Here is an 11709-nt window from a genome sequence, read left to right on the forward strand (position 1 = left end):
TCCGAGTCTGCTCGGACCCGTGAAAAAAACCATGAAGTTCGGGCGGGTTCGGATTCAGAGAAACCGAACCCGCTCATCTCTAGTGGAAATCACTGTAATGTAGCATTTTGTATGCAGATACAGCCACAGTCGCACACAGAATATAGGTATGTTGCATATCATTTTAATAAGCAGAAGCTGCTTGTGCATCCTAGACACATAGTAATGCAAATAAGACGCATTTTCATAAACAAAAGGCGCCCCAACGTTAGCAGAGCTGCCAGCTGACTCATGCCAGGCATGTCCTCCAGAACTAGTGCGGTGCTAGGGGGCACCAGCCAAAATCTTGCCTAGGGCATCATATTGGTTAGGGCCGGCTCTGCATCCACTTGATAAAAACTTGGCCTCCTGTGACTGCCGACGAGTAGATGCAGAGGCTGCAGGAGTGAGGGAAACTGAACTAACCTGTGCGGCAATCGTGGCTGATGTGAGTTCTCTGGGCATGGCCTCATTAGATTTCAGCTGCTCCAACATGATCAGCAATGGCGGCGTCTGAGCTCCCATACTGGAGTAAGGATGCCGTGGGGACAGCAAGCTGGCTGGGGAATCCATACAGTTTAAAAACAGTTTTTTGGCTAACTGCAAATTGGCTACAACGGTACAAACACAGCAATAAATTAACCCCACACATACTAGGTGTTTAATATGCGGCAGACTTATAGCAATGTCTTCTGTTCCTCATCTCTGTATGTTTACATCAGAGGATAGCATTCATTTCATATAATAGAGCATCTCATTATTAACAAGCAGATAGAAGACATGGATACATTATAATACATTACAGTATTTAGTCCTCCTTCCTAAAGGAAATTTGAACTGCCTAGAGAGGTCTTTTGAATAAGATCAGGGTCTGTAATGATTCACACACAGTATGGCCAAGGAATTTGGGGAGTGGATTAACATGTCATAATAACATTGACATATTAGTAGGAAGAGTTAGTATGCGCAGACATTTACAACTTTAATCATAAACCATTATCTGATCTAGGCAGTGATCAACACACTTCTGGCTCCCCTGTCGGTGGACTGGCCTTACACACAGCCAGAGCCGCTGACATATCTGTAGGTATATCGCCCATCGGCTTTGCTGCATGGTCAATGCGATATGTCTGTGTCACAAACATATCGGGGGTACACACAGGGCCGGTTTAAGCCCTAGGGGGGCCCAGATTACCCAAGACATGGGGCCCCCCCACAATCAGCAACCAACCCCCCCCCCCCCCCCCCGGCTTCACCCACTGCTTGCTACCTCCCCGCCTCCACCGCAACAATGAGAGCCACCGGCATCAGGAGCTGTCGGGGGAAAGGCCCCACGCTGCAGCGGGGAGAAGAAAGAGTCCCGGCTGCCAGGGAGGGAGTATTCCGTGCTGCCAGCGGGTGTGTGATGTCCCACTCGTGGCTGTACGTGTGGCTCCCTCCCCCCTCCTCTTGGGCAGCACGGGTTAGGGACTGATACAGGCAGCAATCTCCAGCCTCCGCTGCTGCCAGGAGAGTGGCTGCTGGTGGCGGAGGCTGGAGAGGGGACAGCCACATCAGAGCGGGGCAGAGCAGCTCCAGCCAGGGGGGCCTTTATGACAGGTGGGCCCGGAGTACTGACCCCCTGAGCCCCCCCTTAATCCGGCTCTGGGTACACACCTATGTATATTTGCCAGTGTGTACCCAGCTGTAGGCTCAAAACAGTTTGCTGTCATTGCCCAGAGAGTGAAAAGGAGTTATTATGGGGCACTGTGGGCCATGCTGTGATTTTGTAGTATGTGTGACCCGCAGGTGTAGTAAGGTATGCCGGCGTCCGGGCTCCCAGCGGCCAGCATACCGGTGCCAGAATCCCGACCACCGACATACCGACAGCTGGGCGAGTGCAAATGAGCCCCTTGCGGGCACGGTGACGTGCTACACGCGCCACGCTATCTATTCTCTTTCCAGGGGGGTCGTGGACCCCCAAGAGGGAGAAAAAGTGTCAGTATTCCGGCTATCGGGATTCCGGTGCCGGTATACTGTGCGTCGGGATCCCGACAGTCGGCAAACTGAAGACCACCTGTGACCCGCACTGAACGTTCCTAAAAGTATATGGAATTTCTGGATAACCGTGTCTAGTTTACTCTGATTCTGGGATAACATGGGGGTCTAATTTCCTTATGCTGCCTCTCAAAGATATCTAAGGAGTGTATCATTACTCGTCACTAAAGATGATTTGCTTATAAAATTTTAAATTAGAGATCTGCTTAATTAATAAACTAATCCATTTAAGTAATAGCTAATCTCTGGTTCTCCTTTTGTCACTCTATTGCATTAACATTGTGTCACGGGTCCACAGATCACATACAAACAGCACATTATACTATACTCACACCCCCACATGTCACACTCTACAAATTTACAGCACTAGGCGCCATCACTATATCTGTGTTTCATTTACATACTGATTTCCAATAAACCGTTAGGGAGATACATGGGGGGAATTCAAATGTTTGAAAAGTCAGTTGGGTATTTGTTTTTTCCTATCTAATAGACAGGAAAAAACAGACACCCAACCGACTTTTCAAACATTTGAATTTCCCCCATGGAATCATATCTGTACCTCAGTAGCCCAGTGATAACCCACATTATTGAGTTTCAGAACTTAAATACTGTGTGTTTGGAATCATCCGAGAGTTTTGTTGCGAACATTCGGCAAGGATATATGCTCTCTACGTTCAGTCTTTGATATAAACCTATCTTCAATGATATTTGAAATGTATTTATATGCAATGGTATATTTCATGGAAATTAACTGTTGGGTTGACTTTGGATACAACAAAGTTTTATTGAGTAAGAATTCAGACAGCGGAAAAAAACAAGTGGGGAAAAAAGTTATGAAAGTCCCAATAAATTCCCCTGGACCTTTCAGCAATTCCTTGCCTCTTATGCACTTAGCAGTTTAGACATCACGAGCAAAAAAAACCTGACAACCACCCCCTGGAACAGTTCCTTGATGTTTGGTAGAGGCTGAAGAACATTAGGTTCTTTAACATCAGATAGTCTTTGTCCACCCTCTGTAGCGGTGTTGAGTGACTTACCAAAAAAGTCCAAGCCTGTAGAAGTTATGGATCACCTGATCATTAGCCTGTGCTATTTCTAAAATGTTTTTCTTCAAATATCAGGCAATTTTTACTTAATGGACCAATAACTTACTACAGTATGAGTAATGTACTCGCTAATTCTAGCACACATCCCACAACTTATCCAGAGGAGCATCAACCAGCAGGTTGTCCCATGTCCAAGATGACTTGTACAACTTTAGTTTCTGAAGTGTGGGGTTCACTCCATTGATTTGATGACCAATCACTTAGAGCAACCAGGGGTCCCCTTACTTTTCTTTATCAAAAGTAAAATAAATTAGATCTGCCTCTTCTTGCTCATCCTCTTCTCCACACATCATTGGTATTTTCACAAGCAGAAGCATGCATTAGCTCTTTAAATTACGGATATTTTCCAGCAAAGCCAACTGGCAATCTGCACCTGGACATATGTTTAATACTCTACCCCAGTGGTTCTCAAACTTGGTCATCTGGACCCCACACGGTACACGTTTTCCATGTCACCCAGCAGCTGCACTGTGTATCACCAACTGTCACATTTTAAAAAGCTACAGGTGACCTGCAAAACATGAACCGTGTGGGGTCCTGAGGACCGAGTTTGAGAACCTGTGCTCTACCCATTCCTATCAGTGTGATTTGCCTGACTCTGCAGTGAACTTATTTATTTAGCATTTTTTTTATTTTTTTAGCGAATCAGGTAGCAATTTATTAATTCACTAAGAAGAACATGGGAAACTAAAATATCCTTTTTGCGCATCACCGACCTCACTTTATTTGCCCACCGCTAACAAGGGCTAGGCCAATTTAAAGTAATTTAGAATGGTAGAGAATTTACAGGGTCAAGCTATGTCATAGCCAAACAGTGTGCACTAAAATGTTCAGGGGCACAGAGAGAAATTAGTGAGTTACAAAGGGTGGTGCAGCCAAACACGCCAAGGGTCATCGGCAACCACCAAATTAAAGGAGGACGCACCCATCCAAAACAATACAACCACCTTACAACACAGTCATTCAAATCGTCTCAAACCAAAGAACCAGTCGATAAAACACACATAAACCAGTAGAAAAATGAATGAAGTAATAAATGGAGAGCGGGGTGGAAAATTCTTCACAACAAAGAGGGTGGTCAGGAAGTAATACCCCTTTTACACCAGAATCAAGGGTCCAGTCCGGGTCACAGCACACCGGATTCAAGCCATGTCATAGCATCTGGAACCCCATTTACACCGCAGTCTGAGCCTGGGTTATTGCTGGGGTTTCCCTCTGCTGGCCCCGGGAGATGACATTACAGTATGTCCAAGCGGTGAGCCGTCTCTTCACAGGATTTTAAAGGGACCCAGGTCGCATTGACCCGGGTCACACGTTTCCACTGCCCCACTACCTGGGTCCTTCCCAGGTTCAACCCTGTTCGCTATCCAGACTCGGCAATAACCTGGGTTATTTCGGCGGTATAAAAGGGGTATTACATACACAACGAAATGCCAAGAAAGCAGACACCCCTTTCCACAGCTACCAATTCTTATCACTCTCACAAACAAACTGAACAAAACCATCCACTCAGCAACAGAAATTGCAACGCGGTTTAACTGCCGTCAGGTTTATTTTAAAAACATACAGTTACTCAAAAGTTCAGAGTAACATTACAGTTGTAGGTATGTAATGCGTGACTCTATGGGGTCAATTCAATTAGCCACGCAGCTGGAGGTAAGCGCGTATCATAGGCAAACCAGGGGGAGGGGGGTTCTGGTTGCCCGGAAACCCCTCTTATTGGCCAGCAGCTCAAATGATAACAACAATAGCATATAATACAATTACTAGAGCTGCTGTCACATAATGCAGTTTAAGGGACAGAGTAGAGCTGCTGCACATGCCCAGTGGTATCAGCTTCTTCTACCAGGTTTGCTGCGTATGTGGAGCTGAGTGCTCATATCAATACACTGGGCCAGAGAGCAGCTGTCAAGAAGAAGAGACAGGCACTTTACCATGAGTCTATACTATAGACCATCTATAGCAGGGGTGGGCAATTATTTCAGCTGAGGGGCCACTTGACATTTCCTGTCAGTATCCGAGGGCCACATACAAAATAGCAGCTCCCCCCACTTGCCAAAAATATAGGGACGTGCTTCATGTGGAAGGGGTGTGGGCAAAAAATAATACAGATTCATATTAGGCTGCACAATAGTCTCCATTATTCAAATTGCACCACACAGCGCCATGCCCAGTGGTATCAGCTTCTTCTACCAAGTTTGCTGTGTGTGTGGAGCTGAGTGCTCATATCAATACACTGGGCCAGAGAGCAGCTGTCAGGAAGAAGAGACAGGTACTTTACCATGAGTCTATACTATAGACCAGGGCTGGCCAAACCAGTCCTTGAGATCTACCAACAGTTCACATTTTTAAGATCACCTAGCTGGTGCACAGGTGTAGTCATTACTAATTAAGATGTGCTGCATTCATTCCTAACTGACAATTATACAGATCTCCGGGAGGCCTGGAAAACATGAACTGTTGGTAGATCTCGAGGACCGGTTTGGCCAGCCCTGCTATAGACCATCTATAGTGTTAATTATTAATACTGTATTCCATACACTATCTAATGTTTAAAAAGACTAAAGTGCACATACAGTATACTGTATGTTCCAGGGTAATAGTTTCTTCTACTGCTCCCTCAGACATTCCACACTTGCTCCAATGTTCTGCAGAGTGGGAGATTGTGGATTGCATTTGGAAACCCACCTCTAGAAATCCTGCGTTTGCCACTGCGTATATGTCTATAGGCCGCACTTACAATGTCACCGGACTCGTGGATTTTTGGGGTTCTGATATGAATGGTCGACCACGCTAAGGTCGACACTCATTAGGTCGACCACTATTGGTCGACATAGACATGGTCGACATGGGATAATAGTCGACTCGTGAACATGGTGACGCAGGACAGGTCGACACATGAAAAGGTCGACATGGATTTGTTAACTGTTTTTGGTGTTATTTTTTCCGTAACATGACCAGGAACCCCAATTAGTGTACCGCGTCCCCTTGCATGGCGAGCGAACGGGCAGGTTACCGGTCCCAATCGTAGTCCACATGGATGGTAAAGTATGAAAAAGTAAAAAATCTATATATTTTTTAAAAAGCCATGTCGACCTGTCCTGTGTCGCCCATTTTCAGGTGTCGACCATATGTCCACGTCGACCATGTCAATGTCGACCAATAGTGGTCGACCTTAACATGGTCGACCATCCAAACGGATACCGATTTTTGCTCGCTGTCTGGTTCAATCAAGTTTGGTGCGAGTCCCGGCTGCAAGGGGCATCAGTTACAATGCCAGGAGCTGCGTGGAAATGCCATTGCAGGGACAACATGTGCCCTTTGTGGGTAACTGAATCAACCTTTATGACACAAAGGGGGTAGATGTATTAACCTGGAGAAGGCATAAGGAAGTGATAAACCAGTGTTAAGTTCAAGGTGATAAACTCACCAGCCAATCAGCTTCAATATGTAAATTAACAGGAGTTGATTGGATGGTGCATTTATCACCTTGCACTTATCACAGGTTTATCACCTCCTCATGCCTTCTCCAGGTTAATATATCTGCCCCCAAGGTTCTTCGGTCCAATTTGATAGTTATCATTTGTACATTCACTATGTAATCATTTGTTCATTTAGCCCTTTTACTATTCTGTTAATTACATACGGAATATTTATATATTTATAGAGTGCATGTTAAACTGCTTTTTTACTTTTATTTTTAGGATTCCTTGCCAAAAATGTGCAGGAGCCACGCAAAACTGAGAATCGACACATTTTTTAAATATAAGTATACGCTAATGGATTAGCTGCTGGTTTAGTATTCAGAGAATGCCATAAGTCAGCAGTCTTGACATTTAAAGGTTTGTGCAGTAATTTAATATACATCACACATGACTGGTGGTCAATGCAATGACAAATACAGAAAATCTTTAATTATATGAGGAAATGGTAAAAGGTACTTTAGAAAATCGGAAAGGCTTTATTTCCCATTGCAGAACCGTGCAGCTAATGACTTCAAGTGTTCACTGTGCACACACTTACAGTAGCAAACCTTTCCCATTCCATCATTTCAGTTCAGACATCTGCCACTGACAAATATATTCAGGAAAGCTTGAAAAACATCTCCAAAAATTACATTATACAGGATTATTACATGCTTAATGTTCCTATTAAATATATTGGGGGTAATTCTGAGTTGATCGCAGCAGGAACTTTATTAGCAGTTGGGCAAAACCATGGCCCTCATTCCGAGTTGTTCGCTCGCTGCTAATTTTAGCAGAATTGCTAATAAGCTAAAATCTGGCAGTTCTGCACATGCGTATGCACAGCAGGGCGCACGCGCTAAGCAAATTTACACAAAACGATGATATTTTACTCACAGGCGAACTAAGCTTTTCAATCGCTCTGCTGATTGACAGGAAGTGGGTGTTTCTGGGCGGAAACTGGACGTTTTCAGGGAGTGTGCTAAAAAACGCAGGCGTGCCAGGTAAAAACGCAGGAGTGGCTGGAGAAAGGGAGGAGTGGCTGATTGGACGCTGGGCGTGTTTGTTAGAGAAGAGCGGGTTCGGTTCCTCGGAATCCGAACCCGCCCGAACTTCAGCTTTTTTTACACGGATCCGAGCGACTCGGATCTTCCCGCCTTGCTCGGTTAACCCGAGCGCGCCCGAACGTCATCATGACGCTGTCGGATTCTCGCGAGGCTCGGATTCTATCGCGAGACTCGGATTCTATATAAGGAGCCGCGCGTCGCCGCCATTTTCACACGTGCATTGAGATTGATAGGGAGAGGACGTGGCTGGCGTCCTCTCCATTTAGATTAGAAGAGAGAGAGTGAGATTGAGACAGAGACACTTGATTTACTGGAGCTTAGGAGTACTAGAGAGTGCAGAATTTACTAGTGACTGACCACTGACCACCAGTGCAGTTTTATTTAATATAATCCGTTCTCTGCCTGAAAAAAACGATACACAGTGACTCAGTCACATACCATATCTGTGCTCAGCCCAGTGTGCTGCATCATCTATGTATAATATCTGACTGTGCTCACACAGCTTAATTGTGGGGGAGACTGGGGAGCAGTTATAGGTTATAGCAGGAGCCAGGAGTACATACATATTATTAAAATTAAACAGTGCACACTTTTGCTGCAGGAGTGCCACTGCCAGTGTGACTGACCAGTGACCTGACCACACTGACCACCAGTATAGTATACTATATTGTGATTGCCTGAAAAAGTTAAACACTCGTCGTGTGACTTGTGTGGTGTTTTTTTATTCTATAAAAAACTCATTCTGCTGACAGACAGTGTCCAGCAGGTCCGTCATTATATAATATATACCTGTCCGGCTGCAGTAGTGATATATATATATTTTTTATATCATTATTTCTCTATCGTCCTAGTGGATGCTGGGGTTCCTGAAAGGACCATGGGGAATAGCGGCTCCGCAGGAGACAGGGCACAAAAGTAAAGCTTTCCGATCAGGTGGTGTGCACTGGCTCCTCCCCCTATGACCCTCCTCCAAGCCAGTTAGATTTTTGTGCCCGGCCGAGAAGGGTGCAATCTAGGTGGCTCTCCTAAAGAGCTGCTTAGAGAAAGTTTAGCTTAGGTTTTTTATTTTACAGTGAGTCCTGCTGGCAACAGGATCACTGCAACGAGGGACTTAGGGGAGAAGAAGTGAACTCACCTGCGTGCAGGATGGATTGGCTTCTTGGCTACTGGACATCAGCTCCAGAGGGACGATCACAGGTACAGCCTGGATGGTCACCGGAGCCTCGCCGCCGGCCCCCTTGCAGATGCTGAAACATGAAGAGGTCCAGAATCGGCGGCAGAAGACTCCTCAGTCTTCTAAAGGTAGCGCACAGCACTGCAGCTGTGCGCCATTTTCCTCTCAGCACACTTCACACGGCAGTCACTGAGGGTGCAGGGCGCTGGGAGGGGAGCGCCCTGGGAGGCAAATGAAAACCTATTTGGCTAAAAAATACCTCACATATAGCCTCCGGGGCTATATGGAGATATTTAACCCCTGCCAGAATACACTAAAGAGCGGGAGACGAGCCCGCCGGAAAAGGGGCGGGGCCTATCTCCTCAGCACACAGCGCCATTTTCCTTACACAGCTCCGCTGGTCAGGACGGCTCCCAGGTCTCTCCCCTGCACTGCACTACAGAAACAGGGTAAAACAAGAGAGGGGGGGCAAAATAGTGGCAAAAATTATATTATAAAAGCAGCTATACAGGGAGCACTTATTATAAGGCTATCCCTGTCATATATAGCGCTTTTGGTGTGTGCTGGCAAACTCTCCCTCTGTCTCCCCAAAGGGCTAGTGGGGTCCTGTCTTCGTTAAGAGCATTCCCTGTGTGTCTGCTGTGTGTCGGTACGTGTGTGTCGACATGTATGAGGACGATATTGGTGTGGAGGCGGAGCAATTGCCAAATATGGGGATGTCACCTCCTAGGGGGTCGACACCAGAATGGATGCCTTTATTTATGGAATTACGGGATAGTGTCAACACGCTAAAGCAGTCGTTTGTCGACATGAGATGGCCGGACAATCAGTTAGTGCCTGTCCAGGCGCCTCAAACACCGTCAGGGGCTGTAAAACGCCCTTTGCCTCAGTCGGTCGACACAGACCCAGACACAGGCACTGATTCCAGTGGCGACGGTGACGAATCAACCGTATTTTCCAGTAGGGCCACACGTTATATGATTTTGGCAATGAAGGAGGCGTTACATTTAGCTGATACTACTGGTACCACTAAACAGGGTATTATGTGGGGTGTGAAAAAACTACCTATAGTTTTTCCTGAATCAGAAGAACTAAATGATGTATGTGATGAAGCGTGGGTTGCCCCCGATAAAAAGATGCTAATTTCAAAGAAGTTATTAGCTTTATACCCTTTCCCGTCAGAGGTTAGGGCGCGCTGGGAAACACCTCCTAGGGTGGATAAGGCGCTCACACGCTTATCTAAACAAGTGGCGTTACCCTCTCCTGAGACGGCCGCACTTAAAGATCCAACAGATAGGAGGATGGAAAATATCCAAAAAAGTATATACACACATACAGGTGTTATACTACGACCAGCTATAGCGTCAGCCTGGATGTGCAGTGCTGGAGTAGTTTGGTCAGAGTCCCTGATTGAAAATATTGATACCCTGGATAGGGACAATGTTTTACTGTCTTTAGAGCAAATAAAGGATGCATTTCTTTATATGCGTGATGCACAGAGGGATATCTGCACACTGGCATCACGGGTAAGTGCTATGTCCATTTCGGCCAGAAGAAGTTTATGGACGAGACAGTGGTCAGGCGATGCGGACTCAAAACGGCATATGGAAGTTTTGCTGTATAAAGGGGAGGAGTTATTTGGAGTCGGTCTATCAGATTTGGTGGCCACGGCTACAGCCGGGAAATCCACCTTTTTACCTCAAGCTACTCCCCAACAGAAAAAGACACCGACTTTTCAACCGCAGTCCTTTCGTTCCTTTAAAAACAAGAGAGCAAAGGGATATTCATATCTGCCACGAGGCAGAGGAAGGGGGAAGAGACACCAACAGGCAGCTCCTTCCCAGGAACAGAAGCCCTCCCCCGCTTCTACAAAAGCCTCAGCATGACGCTGGGGCTTCTCAAGCGGACTCGGGGGCGGTGGGCGGTCGTCTCAAGCATTTCAGCGCGCAGTGGGCTCACTCGCAGGTAGATCCCTGGATCCTGCAGATAATATCTCAGGGGTACAGGTTGGAACTAGAGACAGATCCGCCTCGCCGTTTCCTGAAGTCTGCTTTACCAACGTCCCCCTCCGAAAGGGAGACGGTTTTGGAAGCCATTCACAAGCTGTACTCTCAGCAGGTGATAGTCAAGGTACCTCTTCTACAACAGGGAAAGGGGTATTATTCCACTCTATTTGTGGTACCGAAGCCGGACGGCTCGGTAAGACCTATTCTAAATCTGAAGTCCTTGAACCTGTACATAAAGAAGTTCAAGTTCAAAATGGAGTCACTCAGAGCAGTGATAGCGAACCTGGAAGAAGGGGACTTTATGGTGTCCTTGGACATCAAGGATGCGTACCTCCACGTTCCAATTTACCCCTCACACCAGGGGTACCTCAGGTTCGTTGTACAAAACTGTCACTATCAGTTTCAGACGCTGCCGTTCGGATTGTCCACGGCACCTCGGGTCTTTACAAAGGTAATGGCCGAGATGATGATTCTTCTTCGAAGAAAAGGCGTATTAATTATCCCATACTTGGACGATCTCCTAATAAGGGCAAGGTCCAGAGAACAGCTAGAGAGGGGATTAGCACTGTCTCAAGAAGTGCTAAAACAACACGGCTGGATTCTGAATATTCCAAAATCCCAGTTAATGCCGACAACTCGTCTGCTGTTCCTAGGGATGATTCTGGACACGGTTCAGAAAAAGGTTTTTCTCCCGGAGGAAAAAGCCAAGGAGTTGTCCGAGCTTGTCAGGAACCTCCTAAAACCAGGAAAGGTGTCTGTACATCAATGCACAAGAGTCCTGGGAAAAATGGTGGCTTCTTACGAAGCAATTCCATTCGGCAGATTCCATGCACG

This window comes from Pseudophryne corroboree, chromosome 5, assembly GCF_028390025.1.
Source record: "Pseudophryne corroboree isolate aPseCor3 chromosome 5, aPseCor3.hap2, whole genome shotgun sequence".
In the NCBI taxonomy this organism is placed as follows: Eukaryota; Metazoa; Chordata; class Amphibia; order Anura; family Myobatrachidae; genus Pseudophryne; species Pseudophryne corroboree.